The 17,894-nt window shown below is 42.5% G+C and overlaps 1 pseudogene across 1 annotated transcript; it reads right to left on the reverse strand.

Moving 5' to 3' along the window:
* Positions 1–7,777: 7,777 nt before the first annotated feature.
* On the reverse strand, positions 7,778–17,413 carry LOC308231401 (alcohol dehydrogenase 1-like; annotated as a pseudogene). The gene is made up of 9 exons: positions 17,396–17,413; positions 16,182–16,283; positions 14,788–14,926; positions 12,636–12,723; positions 12,306–12,526; positions 11,352–11,612; positions 10,729–10,864; positions 9,526–9,664; positions 7,778–7,811 (listed from the first exon to the last, which is right to left on the reverse strand). The product of its transcript is annotated as an alcohol dehydrogenase 1-like (transcript).
* Between the last annotated feature and the right edge of the window lie 481 nt (positions 17,414–17,894).

The raw sequence follows: 17,894 nt of genomic DNA on the forward strand, positions 1-17,894 counted from the left end.
GGAAGCCCTGAATTCACCCCCAAGCATCCAGATCAGCAAGTGGGAATTTCCATAAAATTTCTGCTACCTTCGTATTTCAAAGAAAGGCTTTGTGTTCAATCTGATTTACTCTGAACCGACTGACACGCTGAATTGTAGGGAAGGTAGAGCAGAGAATATGAAGAGCCTGAGTCTCTTAGAGTCTCTCCATTCTCTTCAGAGAGGTCCAGAAGGGGATATGGATCAGCCCAGGTAAAATCTGCAGTGTGGTTGCTAGGATTAGGGATAAGCTAAACCTATAGCCAGGTTTTTGTTTTCTCCTGGCACGAAAAACACAATAGCATGAGGTTGTGCACAGACCTAATCAAAAATGCCCCTAACTACAAACAAACTCCACACTCTTTGATACAAATTTTGTCATTACAGCAACATCACAAGATTTTAGGAACACTTGACTCCCCTTTGAGAAAAACCTGTATCTTGCAGTGCACAGTTTATGCCAGTTGTAAGACATTCTTTCTTTTTCACTCAGTCATCGGCTAAAGAATCAGTTGTCAGCTACTGGTGCCTGCTTTGGCATCCTCTACCCAGCCAGGGCAAGCCAACAGTACTGGCACTCCCAAGAAACACCACTATCAGCTCTGTGTCCCTTCTGAAGCACACAGAGGCAACACAAGTCAGTCCTAGAGTATGTTACCATTTTAACAAAGCCATTCCGGCCAGCTCTAATACTATGAACATTTACTGTTGCTTGTAATTCTACTGGAGGAGTGGGTGAAGAATAGTCTTACAGAAGAAGGAAGAAGAAACTTCCAAAGCAACAGTCTCTGCTGTTCAACGAGTTGTCCAGGGAGGCTTCTTTGCTACAGAGTAGATGTGCTTCTGTACTCGTAGCTGCACATGGAACAAAGCCAAACCAGTCTAACATAATCCTAAGCCTAGCTTTGTAATAGACAGCTTTCTTTTTCAAAATGTTTTCCAGAAAGGGAGAAAGAATGTCTCCTCTCAGCACTGAGAAACAGACGTCCAGAGAAGAAAAACAACTGCGAGCATGCAGTGGAAACAACAGACCTTCCCAACTCCCCACTCTATCAGAAGTTACTCCTGCGCAACAGCCACCCCCAAACAATACAGAGCCTCTTTTCCATGGACCCCTACCCCCTTCAGAGCCACTGAAGCATCTCCCACTCACCTTCACATATAGTAACAGGTAGTATGCAGATAATAGAGATATCTCTTTACGATACGGTATTACGATATCTCTTGATGATATCTCTTGATGGTATGGCCTGGCACAAGCAATCCAGGAGGTTCCTCAATTGTGTGGAAGACTACTTCTGCAAGTAATAGAGGAGCCGACAAGGAGAGGTGCCATGCTTGACCTCATGCTCACCAACAGGGAAGGGCTTGTTGGAAATGTGACGCTCCAGGGCAGCCTTGGTTGCAGCAAACATGAGATGGTCGAATTCGAGATCCTCAGGACAGTGAGAAGAGCGTGCAGCCATCTCACTGCCCTGGGCTTCAAGAGAGCAGACTTTGGCCTCTCCAGAAACCTGCTTAGTAAGGTTCCATGGGATACAGCCCTAGAGGGCAGGGGGGCCCAAGACTGTTGGTTGTTATTCAAGGATCACCTGCTCCAAGCTCAGGAGTGTTGCATCCCAACTAGAAGGAAGTGCAGCAGGAGGGCCAGGAGACCTCCTTGGATGGATAAGGAGCTGCTGAGGAAAATTCGAAGGAAAAAAGAGGCTTATAGAAGGTGGAAGCAGGGACAGGCGGCCTGGGAAGAATACAGGGATGTTGTCCAGGAAGCTAGGGACCAGGTGAGGAAGGCTAAGGCCCAGTTAGAATTAAACTTGGCTAAGGATGTTAAGGATAACAGGAAGGGATTCTGTAGGTACGTAGTGAATAACAGACAGACTAAGGACAACTCAGGCCCCCTGCGGAAGCTATCAGGAGAACTGGCTACCCAGGATTTGGAGAAGGCTGAGGTTCTCAATGACTTCTTTGCCTCGGTCTTCTCTGGCAAAGGCTCTGACTGCACCACCAAAGACTTGGAAGGCAGACGCAGGGACTGTGAGAATGAAGACCTTAGGCCCATTGTAGGAGAGGATCTGGTTTGAGATCATCTTAAAAACCTGAACGTGCACAAGTCCACGGAACCTGATGAAATCCATCCGTGGGTCCTGAAGGAGCTGGTGAATGAAGTTGCTAAGCCACTGGCCATCATATTTGAAAAATCATGGCAGTCAGGTGAAGTTCCTGAACAACTGGAAAAAGGGAAATATAACCCCCATTTTCAAGAAGGGGAAAATGGATGAGCCGGGGAATCACAGACCAGTCAGTCCCACCTCTGTGCCTGGCAAAATCTTGGAGCAGATTCTCCTGGAAGGCATGCTAAGGCATATGAAAAACAACAAGGTGCTTGGTGACAGCCAGCATGGCTTCACTAAGGGCAAATCCTGCCTAACCAATTTGGTGGCCTTCTATGATGGGGCTACAGAACTGATGGACAGGGGCAGAGCAGTTGACGTCATTTACCTGGATTTGTGCAAAGCGTTCGACACTGTCCCACATGACATCCTTGTCTCTGAATAGGAGAGACATCAATTTGATGGGTGGACCACTCGGTGGATAAAGAACTGGCTGGATGGCCGCACGCAAAGAGTTGTGGTCAATGGCTCAATGTCCGGCTGGAGACCGGTAACGAGTGGTGTCCCTCAGGGATCGGTGTTGGGACCGGTCTGGTTCAACATCTTTGTCGGTGACATGGACAGTGGGATTGAGTGCGCCCTCAGCAAGTTTGCTGATGACACCAAGCTGTGTGGTTCGGTTGATACGCCGGAGCGAAGGGATGCCATCCAGAGGGACCTCGACACGCTTGTGAGGTGGGCTGATGCCAACCTTATGAAGTTTAACCATGCCAAGTGCAAGGTCCTACACCTACATCTTTGGAGGATGCAGCAGCAGAAAAAGTAAAGAAATACTACAATTGAAAAGATCAAGTTCAAGAACTAGCTAGTGCCAAAGCTATTAAATTTATGGGATTTCACTTAGGGGTAAGTGGAAAATGGCATCAAGACAATTGCAAGCTACTAGTTAAATTAGGACTCTCCACTTCCCAACAGGAAAAAGTCACTTGCTGCTTATCAAGTAGAACACTTCTCACATAAGTAAATATACCGCATACCTTTGTAAACTGAGGTACGGTCGATAGTAAGATCTTGTGTCGTGAAGTGTATGAATTATAAATTATAAACAAACTAACAAAAAGTGGTGTCACTAAGGACACTTGGCTGCCACACCACCAAAGGGCTCTGGCAGTGTATAGGGACACCAATGGACTTGAAATCATGATGTGCCAAAATGACACCAATTACCAGCCTTTACTCAGGTGGATGAGCCACTTTTACTTAACCTGGAAAAGGAAGATGTATCATTTTATACATGGTGGATAAATAGCAACAGTTCAAAGGAACTGGTAACAGTTCAAGTTACAATTGACTTCAGGCAGGGTTATTTTATAGCGATTTTGTTTCATCTAGGTTTAGATTTCCTTCAAGAAGGAATTTGGGTTTTAGTCCCAATCCCGCACAGATCTAGTTATGTGTTTGTGTTCGTTACAGAGTTTCGGGGCTAATTGATTACTTTCTCTGAGACTTGTCATTACTATAAAATTAAGGCTGTGCAGACACATGCAGTATTAGGGAAACATTATTTATTGGGAGGAACTTCTTACAACGTTTTCTCCGTAGGAAATTGCTAGCACTCCACTGTAACCTTGAAGAAGTTATCTTGGTGTTATCTCATCACCTGCAGTCTTTTTGTTTTAAGTTTAAAAGGTAGCTAGGAGAATTACAGGTAATTTTCATTGCAGGCCAGAGTGAGTTCTGTGTGCAGAAGCTACTGTAGGTTGTCGGAGCAGATGGAATTTGTTAACCTCTGATAGCTCATTTGTGTATTCATGTGGTGTTGTGTAATTGCTGATCGTGCTGAGGGGTTTCCAGAAGCTCAAAGGGCTATGGACTGAGATAAGAGTTGCTCGAAAGAGATCAAAAGGCATTATAGAGTTTTGGGTCCAATGTTCAGCACTGAGAGGGGCAGTGACCTGCTCACAGAATGACCTGCTCACAGTGACAACCCTGTTCTCTGCGGAAGAGTTTGCACGGTTGTGCTGTAATATTCCGTGGAACTTGGTGCTGAAAATATATTAAAAGTCCAACAGCATTTGCAAAAATGAAACCACGTCCACGTATGTTACACGGTACTAACAAAGTTATCTACTGCTTTGTATAAAATGCTTCAAATAATAAGGGACTACCTGCCGTCCCTTGCTACCTTTCAGTGCTAACCATCCCATATGTGTGAGCTGCACTTGTTTAAATACATGCTAATTCTTAATGCGTATTTGTTAAATATCAAATAAATTTGTTAAATATCAAATAAATTTGTTAAATAATGAGACCAACCAAATCTTCTTCTGTCTCTAGATCTGCAGATTTCCTGAGTTGCAAATCTAGTTTCTGAGGTTGGGGGGGGAATAAATCTCTTCTGAAACAAATGATAGTAAGATCTTCAGTAATTTAAAGAGAAGGCGAGTCACATGGCTTCCCTCTACACATTGCTGACAGAATATTTAAACAAACAACGTATTTGGTAATGATTTATGAGGAATGGGGGACAGAGGTGCTAGAAGTTTGTATGGGGAAAGGAAAGAGGTTCAGGCAGCAGTGCTAACTAGGCGGCATGGGAGTGGTGTCAACACCAAAAGAGTCGGTGGACAAACTGCACTAAGTTTTCTCTACCAGATACTGCTACTGATACAGAATCATAGAATCTGCTAGGTTGGAAAAGACCTTTGAGATCATCAAGTCCAACCATTACCCCAGGACTGCCAAGTCCACCACTAAACCGTGTCACTGAGGGGCCACATCTACGCGGTTTTTGAACACTTCCAGGGACATTGATTCCACCATTGCCCCGGGCAGCCTGTTCCAATGCATGGCCACCCTCTCGAGGAAGAAACTGTTCCTAATCTCCAATCCAGTCCTCTCCCAGAGCAGCTTCATTTATATGAATGATATTGCTAGAGGTGCACATCACCAACAGTTTCACTAAAGTGGTGTAAATGAGAAGAATCTCACGATATATTGGATTTTTATGGGAACTAGGTTGCATTTAAAACACTGATGTCCCGCTGGTGCATTTGACAGGGCTCTCGTAACATTTGTGTAAGTGTGAGCTCAGAGTATCTGACTGAAAATAAATGCCAAAGGATTATTCACATCGTACGTTACTTCTGCATAGTGCTAGTTTACATGGTTCTAGAAGCAAAGATTGATTGATATTTGTGTTACTTCTACAACATGAAGACCTGCCAAGGGAACACTTAATGAGAAATGGAGTGTGACTGTCATCTCTTAAGAAAACAGTACAGAGTCACAAACAGAAAACTTTAAATACTTTATATTATTTAAATAAATTATTTAAATGTTTGAAATGACGGTCTGTTCAGTATTGGGTTCTTTCCACACTAAGCTCTAACACTATGTGAGAATCAGTGGAGAACAATGTTTCCTACTCTGATGCTTCACGTATCTGTTGGGGAGTGTGGATCCTGCTCATTCACAGACAGATCCTAAATGGGGACTCACAGAAAGACGCTGCATGTGGCCCTGATCCCACCTGGAGCACCTCAGCATCAGAGAGCCATTGGGAAGTGTGTCAGAAACACGCCATTCACAACTGCACAAACACACAAATCAATCTTTACCTGAGGGTGGGTGGGGATCTGCAGGGAGGAAGACTCTTGGTAGTGTCAACTATTTTGTCATTCCCCAGTCAGAAGCCACTTCATTCCTCCTTGTGAATGCAGAATTGGATGGCTGCCTTATAAATGTCCCTAATAAGAATGATTTTATGTGTTCATTGTTTTGGATGCCAGCAACTGTCCTAATAAAGACACTAACAGTAGGTGTTCACTATGCTTGGCAGATTGCAACAACAGAGATGGGCTTTGCATGATCCTGAAGAGGACAGAGGCGAGGAGATTTCTTGTACTTTATCCCCTGGCAATATTTTTTGTTTTATTCTTCTACCCTCAAGACTGCTGTTATACCCTCTACCCTTAATGCAGTAGAGAACGCCTTGGAAAAAGCTTTTATCTGGCATATGGAGGGTACTTTACCTCTCCATACTCCTTTCTTTCTGTCCTCACAAGCTAGGTTAAAACAGCCTTCCTTTGGCTTCTGTTTAATTTAGGACTTAAATATACAATAAAGTAGCTTGGCCTCCACAGAAAACATTTTGCTAAAATACTCTGAAAATTGAAATATTATTAAGCTTTTCTTTGTACTGAATCCATGCTACCACAGATGACATCTGATGACATGAAGTGGAATTAAATCCCGTCTCATTCTGCTTTGAACAGTGATCCCATTCACACTGTTGGTTCTCACACAACCTGCCTTGAAAGAGAGGAGAACTCTTCAACTGAACTGCATGTGAAAGGAATTACTTTATGGGCCAGACAAAGTCTTTGCCCCTGACTGCACAGGTAACCCCACAGAAACAAATGACTGAAGTTTGGGTCTGAACTGCTGCGTGAACGGAGTTTTATACATACACGTGTTTAAGGATCTTCTGTTAAAGTCTAATCTCTGGGTGAACTCATCCCCAAACCATTAACCCAGCTGGGCTGCTCAAGGACTCTTTCTGGTGACATAAGCACGTCAGTCATCATTAGCACACAGTCCCCTTGCTTCACAGGCTTTGCTGCCCAGCCACCATGCCCACGAGAGCCTGCAAGCTCTGAGTAGAACTTCAAGAGATAAGTCAATGCTGATCACATATACCAAAGACAGAAATAGCCTCTTCTCCTGTTTCCTCGCTGCAAACGCAGAAAGCAGTAAGATGCTTTGTGTTCTACTACGTGCAAACTGTTACCAGTCACGTGTTTCTTCCCATTTACTCTGTATTTACATTTAAAGGTTAACACACTGCCTCTTTATTTAATGGTAACAAATAACAATACTTGATGCACGTTCATATTTCTTCACATTGTCTCCCAAGCACCAGAGGCACTTGTATAAATTGGCCAAAGATCTCAAACTATACTGGTAAAACAACTAGAACATTCCTAAGAAAGAGATACAAAGGTAAAAGCAACCAAGCAGAAGAACACCACCACAGAACAGCACCACAGCAGTTTCATATGAGATGCCTGGAAGTGTTAATTTGGTGGTGAGACATTCTTCAGGCTGTAAGTCTTTGATTTACTGAAATATCCTTAACTGAAATTTTTAATTCAAATGCAAGGTCCCCATGATTTTTAATCTCTGCAGTAATTTCCTTGCCTGTCAAGTAATGGAATGCTAAAATCATTCAGGATGGACACACAGTTCTGACTAAAGTTTTACTGTGCTGAGCCACAGTGTTATAAAGGCCCTTCATTTTGCTGTTATTAAAAGAGTGCGTATTAAAGGCCATTTAAAAAATCCAAACCTTTTCTAACACCTGTGACAGCAGCAAGTCCTGTCATTCATAATACGCCATTAGAGGAAAACTGCAGCACAATTTCTTCTGTGTAAAGAGGATTTAAAGCAAGAATCAGTAGAAAGAGGCAGAAGAAAAGATTATTTCATTTATGAACACTGTGCTTGAAGTCTGGCGTTTGAGCTTGATCCTTTTATTCCGAGGGGACGTGGTGGACCTTTCAGAAACATCTTGGCTTGTGTTTCATACCAGTTGTACTAGAGGATAATGAAGTTTGTACTGGTGCTAAGCCATCTGCTGTTAACAATTAGGAATCCTGAAACACCAGGACAGTGCGAATACTGCAATATAAAGGGACAAGTTAGTGGCAGTAGATAAGCCCCTGGGCTAACATCAGAAAAACACTGCTGTTTTCTCTGCTAATGCAGGCTAATGCTGTCAGCCAGGGTACTCCCTCCTTGCCCACCCCAGCCCCCACTGCAGCACCACTGCAAAGCAGATGTGCAAACTGTGCTGCGGAGAACAACATTCATGCAAAACTGCATAGCCTTCAGTCATGAACTCGGGGCTCCTGGCAACTCATCACCAGACAGAGCCTGGGAAGTCCTCAGAGTGGGGCTGACACACGTCTCTGCAGTTACAAATGGCTCTTAAGGGTAACCTCTGAGTGGCACAGCTCGTTCTGTGTTGAAACACTGAAGTGTTTCTTCTAGTGATGATGGTCAGCTGCAACAGGCCTCCGTCTTCAGGTGGACTGCCAGTCTTTTAGCAAAGCTGATAGCGTCTCTGTCCTCATGGCTTTCCCGTTTGCTACACTAGACCTAAAACTGGCATTTACAGCTCATCTAAAATAAGGACAGCCAAAAAATGACATGCGTGCTGTGTAGGTAGAACCTTAGAACAAACCTCAGCGGCTAAATTCTTTTCTTACATGCTTTATACATTTAGAGCAAGCAACACCTAAAATAACTGCCAGCAAATGACAATGAAAAGAAAACGTGAATGTAATTCTCCAGACTGCGTAAGTTGTACACAGCTAGACCTTACAAAAAGGGTAGTCCCCACACGCACTGAGGTACACACATGTATTTCCCACTTCCGCCAAGGAGAATTTCCAGTTATTCCCATGCAAATCTTGTCAAATGTCTCTGGCAAACAATATTTCCAATTTCAACACTCCATGAAAACAGAGCCTGAGCTGAACTCTCACAAGATTTGAGGAAGGCATGAGAGCTAAATTCTGAGTTTGCAATGTTTGTATACATCAAGCACTTTCTTTAGTGAAAAGCCCCAGAATTCAGGGTAAACTACCCAGTGACTTTAGGACTAATTGCACTGGGACTGTAATTCACCACAGGAATGGTGACTTGCTCTTCTAGTCAATATTGTCTATTTCTGTGCTCCTGCTCCTCAGTCTAAGAGGTTTCACCACCCTCTCAGTAAAGAATTTCTTCCTTATATCCAATCTAAACTTCCCCTGTTTAAGTTTGAACCCGTTACCCCTTGTTCTGTCACTACAGTCCCTGATGAAGAGTCCATCCCCAGCATCCTTGTAGGCCCCCTTCAGATACTGGAAGGCTGCTATGAGGTCTCCATGCAGCCTTCTCTTCTCCAGTGGGGGTTGGAACTAGATGATCTTAAGGTCCTTTCCAACCCTAACTATTCTATGATTCTATGATTCTATGTGATGTAGTTGACCCTGGCACTCCACAGCTTGGCATTCCCAAGCTCCCTTGTTTGTGTGCTCTTTTCCAACAGATAGTGAGCACAGACTTCCTCACTGCTGGGGTCTTTTCTTCCTCTGCCACCCAGTGTCTTTGTTCAAACCAAAATGTGAAAATTCCTCTACAAGGAAAGACAGGGCTCAATGTATTTCCAAAGCTGAAGCTTTGCTGCCTGTATCACTACAACTGCAACCCAGGGAACCATACTGGGCAAGATTAAGGGATGTAGTGTGCTGCCGTTCCCCTTCTCCACCGTGAAGTCACGCTCTGCGTTACCATACGGCTGCTTTAGGTTATTTATACAGAACTTTTACAATTAAACATGGTTTACCTCTTCCCTGTCCTTAGCAGATCAATTCCTTCATTGATTTTAGTGAAATGAAGTCTATGAGTTATTAATGGATCCAGAACAAATTTTTTCTTCATGTAGTCAGCAACCAGTTTAGGGACTGAATCTTTACTCTTCCAGCCTGAAAAAACCCACAGATAATGCAAAATGAAACATTAAAGGCTTGGGAAATACATAAACCCATTGGCAGCTTAAAGTTTTAGGTAAACTTTCAATAAGAGAACAGCATGATGAAATGCTGCAGCATGTCTTTACCCCTGTAACACAGAGGGCCAGCAGAAAACATGGGTTGAAGTGCAGCTGTTCTACATACAACAAGCCCAATAAGTGCTTTACTGGTGGCAGACCTCTAAAAATTTTAATCTTTACAGAATCCAAACTTTTCCCCACATTAAATACTGTTCCAACTTGTCTGTTGACGTCTGCTGCTCACTAAACCACACATCATACAAAAGCCAGAGTGGGGACATCTATGTTGGGAACTGGAAACTGGATTGACTGATCAAAACTGAGGGGGCATGGGGTAGATATGCCTCTTTTTTCTTTCAAGCAGTACTAGATAAAACTGTCTCAGTCAGATGTCCTTCCAGAGGAACCTGATTTGTCTCTGCTGTTCTATTCAGGTGTCTATTGAATACATAAGAGGAAGTGGCTGGGAGTGAGAAAACCTGCTGCTGGAGCCAAGTTTTCGGTGGCCTTCAGCTTTGTGTTGAGCGAGCTTGGGCTTGTCAAGCTTTATCTTCCTTTGTCCATTTCTCTTATCTTTCCCTTTTCTTTCTCCTTATCTGTTTTTTCTTTTCTATTTTTATCTCTTCTCCTCCCTCCCCTCCCTCTCATTTTCCTCTCTCCTTCTACCTTTCTTTCTCCCTCACTTCTTTTTTTTCTCATTTGCCCCCTTTATTTCCCTTCTCCGCTTCCCCACTATTTTTTTTCCTATCTTTTTGTCTTCTACTCTTCCTCTGTCTCTTCTCTCCCACCTCCATCTCTGGTTTTCTCTCTCTTTCTCTCACCATTAACTAACAGTTTCCATAACTAGTTCCCTTTGTGCTTCTTTGTCAGCAAAACAGCCATCAATATTACTTCCAGTAGGACAACCTAAGCAATGGATTTATACATACGCTATTTCATTCCAGGTAACTTGCAAGTTTCCCAAGCCAGTTAAATCACTTCTTTCCAAGCCCTTACCTCCAAAGACACAGCCTTTCCAGGTGCGACCAGTGAAGATGAGCATGGGGTCAAAAGTGATCTTCTGTGCTGCAGGGGGCACTCCCACAATCACACTGACTCCACTGTTGTAATGGCAACAGGCCAAGGCTGAGGTCTGCATTGGGAACAGAGGGACACCCACAGTCACACAAGATTTGCCGCTGAGGCCCAAGTTTGCATTCCTCCTCCTCTCAGGGCTCTGCTTGCAATTCACTTTTTGTAACTGAAACCACATCAAACAGTGTCCATTGAATCTGCTCACACCGTTGTGTTTGTTGTCAGGGGTTAGCTATGTCCTAGCTTTGCTCTCCCTCCCCATTTTGTCTTAGACATCAGCGATAAGCCACTGCTGGAAAGCAGACAGTGGGCTATGTGAAATTTAGCCACCCTGGTTAGGCCACGGGACTATGCTCAAGTTCTCTGCCCTAAGGTTTTGAGCATGCCCCTGCATCTCAATGGCAAACAGCTGGACATACGAGGTTTGAAGGTAGCCTGACACTTTGCCAGTGGCTCTCAGCTCCTCAACCTTGGTGCTTACTGGGTTAGCAAAGACAGACCTAACACACTAATGCCTCATTTGATGACATCTTTTGGTTGCATACCATGGTTTCGATATGGCCGACAACCTCAAAGGCGTAGTCCACACCTTGGCCAGTCATTTCGATCAACACCTCGTGAATAGGCTTCTTGAAATCTCTAGGGTTGACGCAGTCTGTGGCTCCCAGTTCTTTGGCCTTGGCAAACTTGTCATTATTGATATCAATAGCAATGATGCGGGAAGCTCCAGCCACCTTGCAGCCCATGATAACAGAGAGGCCAACTCCTCCAAGGCCGAAGATGGCACAGGTGGAGCCTGGTTCCACCTGTAATACCCAGACAAACATGCCATACTCTAACAGTCTATAAAGTACAATGCTTTTTCTTACTACCAACATGTTTTCAGTTAAGCTACTTCTTGTAATTTAGAGATTACCTGCTGAGAAGGAATTTGCACATCCATGCCTACTAGTGCAGCAGCCAGCTATACTGTTATAATCCTACATGTGACTAAGATAAATTGTCCCTAAAATACATTTCTGAGACCAGATTTTCATCACTCTTCTCAAGCTTTAGGTTCAGAGACATGTTTTTTTTTCTACAACGCTTTATATTCCAGTGGTGTTAAAATCTGTAGTGCCACTGGAGACAATGACACCTGTAAAAGTCACATTTGTGTATTGCTACGATTTCTGAGTGTTGCAAATATAGGCTTCCTAGATTCCAGTTACAACAAAACAAATCATCTCCTTTGTAATGTTTTTTCTAGGGGTAATAAAGCCATGAGAGAAAAATTAACAGATGGTAATATGCATTTTTACTGGATTTTGATTTGAAGGCTTCTCAGTACCTTAGAGACACAGAAACTGAAGTAGGCAAAACACAAGTATCTTCCTTCCATCCTGAACTCTGCAACAGAGTCTACACCTCCTGGCTGCTCTGCTGATACCCCACATGCAGGCCATACAATCCTGAATAGGCCGTCATGAGTTACCAGAAACACCCACCATGATACTTACCTTGGCAGTCTGCACAGCAGCCCCATAACCAGTTGAAAATGCACAGCCAATTACAAAAACTTTTTCCAGAGGAGCAGCAGAATCGATTTTGGCTACAGAAGTTTCATGCAGTACTGTGTATTCAGTGAAGGTGCTGGTACCAATAAAATGGTGAATTGCTTTTCCTTTACAGGTGAATCTAGTGGTGCCATCAGGCATTAATCCAGTACCCGAAAAAAAGGCTGTTTGAAAGATGAACAGAAATAATGGCAAGTGAAATCCATTGAGTGTTATCAGCTTTGTATAAATAGAAAGTCAAATAAGGGTTGTAGGTGACCAAGGAAAACTCACTCATTTTTGATGCACAGATTACTCTTGGTGCTTAAGCAGCAGCTGCACTCCCCACAGTATGGCACACAGAGTGGAATAACCTTATCTCCTAGAAATAATACAGTAATGACAGGATTTAAAAAGGCAAACAAGAAGCATGCACATAAAAACATGGAGCAAATGTATTTAATCCCTAAGCAAATGTGTGCTAGGAGTGCAGTGCTGGTTTTATTGCCTTCTGCTGCCCGTGGAGGATACACCATCTCTCTCTGTCAGAAAGAACGTAACCAGGGCAAAGTTATGACAACTGATTTCAATACACAAACCTCCTGGTGTCTTTCACAGAACTGAATCTGAGCTATGTCATAGAACTCCGTTAGCTGCTGACATTCCCGAAGTACTCATTCAGCAGTTTATTGCATCTTCTACTTGAAAGGAAAATAGTAATACACAGGTAAAGAAACTGAGATAAAAATTGGCACCCACTGCAACAGGAGATTGGAGGGCCAAGATAACACGGCTGTAAATTGCGCATACAGAGAATGGGAAATTGAGCATTAATTTACCAACCCTCTTGAGTCTCTTTCCTATTTTACTCTTGCATTGGAGTAAAGCAGGTAAAATGTTTGTCAGAGAAGCAGTGACACACACAAGATAAGACATCTCTCTTTCTCTAGCACTCTTACATGATGGACAAAATAGCACACAGCTTCCCAGTACAATTTTTACTGCTATGCCTTTTCCACAGCAATGATGTGTGGTAAATCCCTCATAATCTCTAAACAGGTAACCCCTAACAGAGATCAATTTGTGATTTGGCAGCTCTAAAATGTAGCTAATCCTTGACACATTGAAAAGCAAGGGAAATCTTTGATTACCACTAAAACATGGAAAATATCCACAGAACATGAAACGCTCCCCCTCTGCCCCGGCCCTCAGCTAACTTAGAACTGTGACACAGGCCTAGTAATCATTCTGTCAAAGAAACTTTGCACATCTTGGGAGTCCTTTTTAGAACTTGAAGGTGTAAACTAAGCAACAGCCAAGAAACATGATTTTGTGTGTGTTCAGGCCTGCTGTTTCACCCGGAAACACGTGGCAGCTAGAATTAGACAATAGAGTGATTTATGAAGCCAGATGGAAGAGAAAAAGCAGCTAGAGCTGTCACTGAAATTTGCAATATACATATTTGTTTGGAGCTAAAGCAGAAAGGCCAAGTAAAATTTTTTCTTATCTCATTTACCAACCTGCTTTGGACAGACTACATATCTGTTGTCAGTACAAAGGCACTGGGAATACGGAGGTGTTAAAAATTAACTACTTAGATATTGTAACAAACTGCCTGGATAAAATCAAGCACTACTGTGCAGATTTTGTTCACTGCATAATTTCTGTTAATAATTTAGTCCTTATTAGAGTCTGTTTGGTTCCACACAGATGTACAGAAATGCTGTCTCATCTTGCAGCAGTTGGAGGAACATCAGCATCTTTCACTAACTTCTCTTTCTACCCACTGTGGTTCCAAGGGAGCGTAGGGAGAGGAGCAGCTGGTCCAGAGAAGTGTCCTCTTCAAAGCAACCCAGCTCTCAGTGAGCAGTGCTGTCTCACCTGCACTGGTACTGTGCAAAGCAAAAGCAAAGCCTGCAGCAGGGTGGGCACCCCAGTCATGCCCTGATATCTTTGAAATGAAGTAATGGAACACACAGACCTGAGCTCGGGTCTACTGAAGTCAGTGGGTTATTTGACTGTTAGGAGAATGGAAAGAAAGTGTTTTGACATGTTGACTAGTGCTTTGCTTTGACTTACTCTTGAGATGAACTGTATAAACTGGGGTTAGAGAACCTGTAATAGCTGATTTTCTGTGTCAAAGAGCAAAGAATCTGTTCTTAATCCCATGACAAGAGAAGTGCTACGTAGGTAGAAAGCAAGCTGCAGATGTTTTTCCCAAAACCAAAGAAATCGAATAGAAAATCTGAAAATAAATCAAGAATGGTAACACAAAAAGGTGTAGACACCATGTAGCATCGTTTAAGATAGCCTTGAAAAAATCAGAGTTGGAACATTTTCTCCTCTGCAATATAAGCACTTATGCATGTTATCATATTTGACTTAGACAGGAGTGTCAGGAAATAGGAGAATCAGCAGAGAGTTTGTGTTCAGTGCTGTTTCACACCTGGTTTGATTGAGGTTACTCCCTGCCCAACACTCTCCACAATACCAGCAGCTTCATGCCCAAGAATTATTGGAAAAGGCATAACCAGTGCACCAGTTATCACATGGTCATCAGAGCGACAGATCCCTGTGGCCACCATCTGATTTAGAAGAAAGACAAGAATATGTCAGCATTTAACTACATCATGGCATGTGTGGAAGTGAAATGGTATCATACCTTTGGAGAAGTGATTTGCTTCCTTCCAAAATCACATATACACATAATAACTACAGGGAAAACACTTTAGTTTGCATGATTCATGATTTTCATAGGTTGCGTTAGCCTTTAATCTACAAAGCAAGGCTCCTTTGGGAATGTTTGCTCTGCACTACTGAGCTCCGTAGGAAGTCTCATTGATTATCTGGCAGGACCCAAGTTCTAGCAATGTAATCATATATGAAGAACAGAATGCAATAAAATATTTCAATATTTATAGATAAATACATAAATAGAAAAAGGTTGCAATATTGTAGAAAGATTATCATATCAAGTAAATATAAATTAACCACCAAATAGTATTTATAAACCTAGAAATATTATATATATTTTCTATTCCTTATTTCAGATGATATTACAATATATAAGAGATATGTTACATAAAATACATGTTATACAATGGCATAGCATCATATATAATTACATTTTAATTATTATATGTTATTTATGTATTTTAAATATACGTATATGTCATACATACAAAAATTGAGGCTATACATAGTATTTTATATCACATTTGCCTTTTCTTGCAGGTAGCACAGTAGCAGTATTTCTTTTGAAACATTCAGGTATGTCTGTAGAGCTTTTGTTCTGACAAATGGAGTTGTCAACCCCACGAGAGGGTTCTTCTCACTGGTCTAACACTTGAAACTGCTCTAAAATAAAAACAGCTGCTGAATCCCACTGAGAAAGGTCCTGAAATGTGAGAGATGCTCAGCACCCAGTTGAAAAATGAAGCTCCCACCCTACTGAGCTATTTCCTAGCACAGACTCAAAGTAAAAGAGAAATTCTTGCTCCATACTACAGAAGAATCAGATCTTTGCCTTGTGCTGTGATTTCTTCAGCCCATCAGAAGCACAAATGTCTTAGAAAACTGAAAACCTAATCCTAACAAGTCTTTTCTTCTTTTTAAAAAGACCCTCATGATCAAATTCAGGATTTGAAGCATATTCCACAGGAATAGTAACTACTGAATACTGAATAGTAACTACTGAATAGTAACTACTGAATAGTAACTACTGAATACTAACTACTCAGCTATTGAATGTCTTCTGACTGGATCCTAAAAATCTATAGAACTGATCCTGATAAACAGCAAGACAGAATAATAGGTGTTTTGATTTTTATTTTTTAGTACCTTTACGCGAACTTCGTGCGCTTTTGGTGGGGCAACTTCCACTTCCTCAATAGAAAATGGTTTATTGGCTTCCCACATTACTGCTGCTTTGCATTTAATAATCTGCAAACAGAGCAAAGAAAAAGGGAATGGCACTTGCAAGTCACCACACAGACAGAATCGTATATTTCTGCATGTGAAACGCCAGCTCATATTTCAGGGGAGGAGCAAGAAAACTACAGGGAAAAACCCCAAACTTGGTGAATTTACCTACAAGTGAACTACAGGTTATTTTGCGTTTGTGGTATCTTAAAGAGAGCATTTATTTTTTGTCCCCTCTTGTTTTGTGTGGCTTTAAAATAGTGAAGACAGCTGGCAGTAACAGCAGTACCGATCCCCATACTTTCTTAAGGCACATTACAGCAAGGCACAGGCCTTCAGTCGTTTCCTAGGTTCTGGGTTCCTGTCCATCGACCTTGCCTGCATGTCTCCAAGTTAGGATCTCTCAGGTAGCGCAAGAAGCAACATATACTGTCTTCAGCAGTGGAATTCACCTACATCTCTCTTCTCACTTTCTAGCAAAGATGCAAATACTCATTTCAGTCCCAGCTCAGTACTGATACATACGCTCATACTGATGCATATAATACTTACTTTGGATCATCATTACCTTAAGCTCCAGAGTTGTTATGCACATATTGAAATTTAATGACTGTTCTAACATCATCACAATTACACCCCAAAATGTAACACAATATTAACCATGGGGTTTTTTTGAAAACAAGCTGATATGAATAATAAAGAAGCTAAAAATAGCTTAAACCACCGCGGGATCTCAGAATAGAAACTGCTGGAGCTGATAAATACATTGATCTGAACACTTACTACATTGCATCACGTTTCAAACTGTCCAATCAGGGGTTAAAAATAGTTTACTAATGCTGGGGAAGGTTATTCTTATCCTGGTGCTCTTACCTCAAGTTCTTAAATAAATAAATAAATAAGTAAACAAGTAATGTTCTTCATTTTATATTTTATCTTCTTTCTTATGTAAAACCATTTCAGAGGAGAGTACAGTGGCCTGCAAGTAAGGGCTGCTCTCCTGCACCAGCTTCCTCCTAAACTCTCATCTGTGCTATAGCACCAGAACTAAGGGTGTCCCAGCAAAGAAACTGCATTTACACATGCACTACTCAGCTGCAGGAAAGAAACTTCTAATAGAAACTTGTCCTTACTTTGCCTGCCGTGCTCATGTTGACCAGTGTGTCTGTCTCAAACCCTGCCACCACCGAATCCTTGAGCCGAGAATTCAGTCAGCTGCTAAGCAGTCAGCTTGCTGATACCCCAAATCCTGTCCATGCACTGGAAGCTGGTCTTGTGAAGTGCTCCTGCAAGTGCGCTGCCCTGACCTTTTAGCCAAGCCTCCCAGCTCAGAGTCCCACCCCTTAGTCAGTCAAAGTGCCAGAATGAAAATAAACCAGCCACCTGCTGAAACCTCACTCTTCATAGTGCTTTTGTCTCCCTTACTCCTTTGTCACACTCTTCTCCACCCGTTTCATACCCTCCCTAGGGTTGTCCTCAACATCACGGGAAGAAGGCAAAAGCCTTGGCTGGAAGGTGTTCCCTCTTTCCACCTCTCTGGGAAGCTGCCCTCCAAACCCGCTGCTCCCACGGATACTGCAGCTCCAAAGAGAAAAGGGAAGAGTGGCTCTTGAATTCATAGCAGCAGGGATG

This window comes from Psittacula echo, assembly GCF_963264785.1.
Source record: "Psittacula echo genome assembly, chromosome: 1".
NCBI lineage: Eukaryota > Metazoa > Chordata > Aves > Psittaciformes > Psittacidae > Psittacula > Psittacula echo.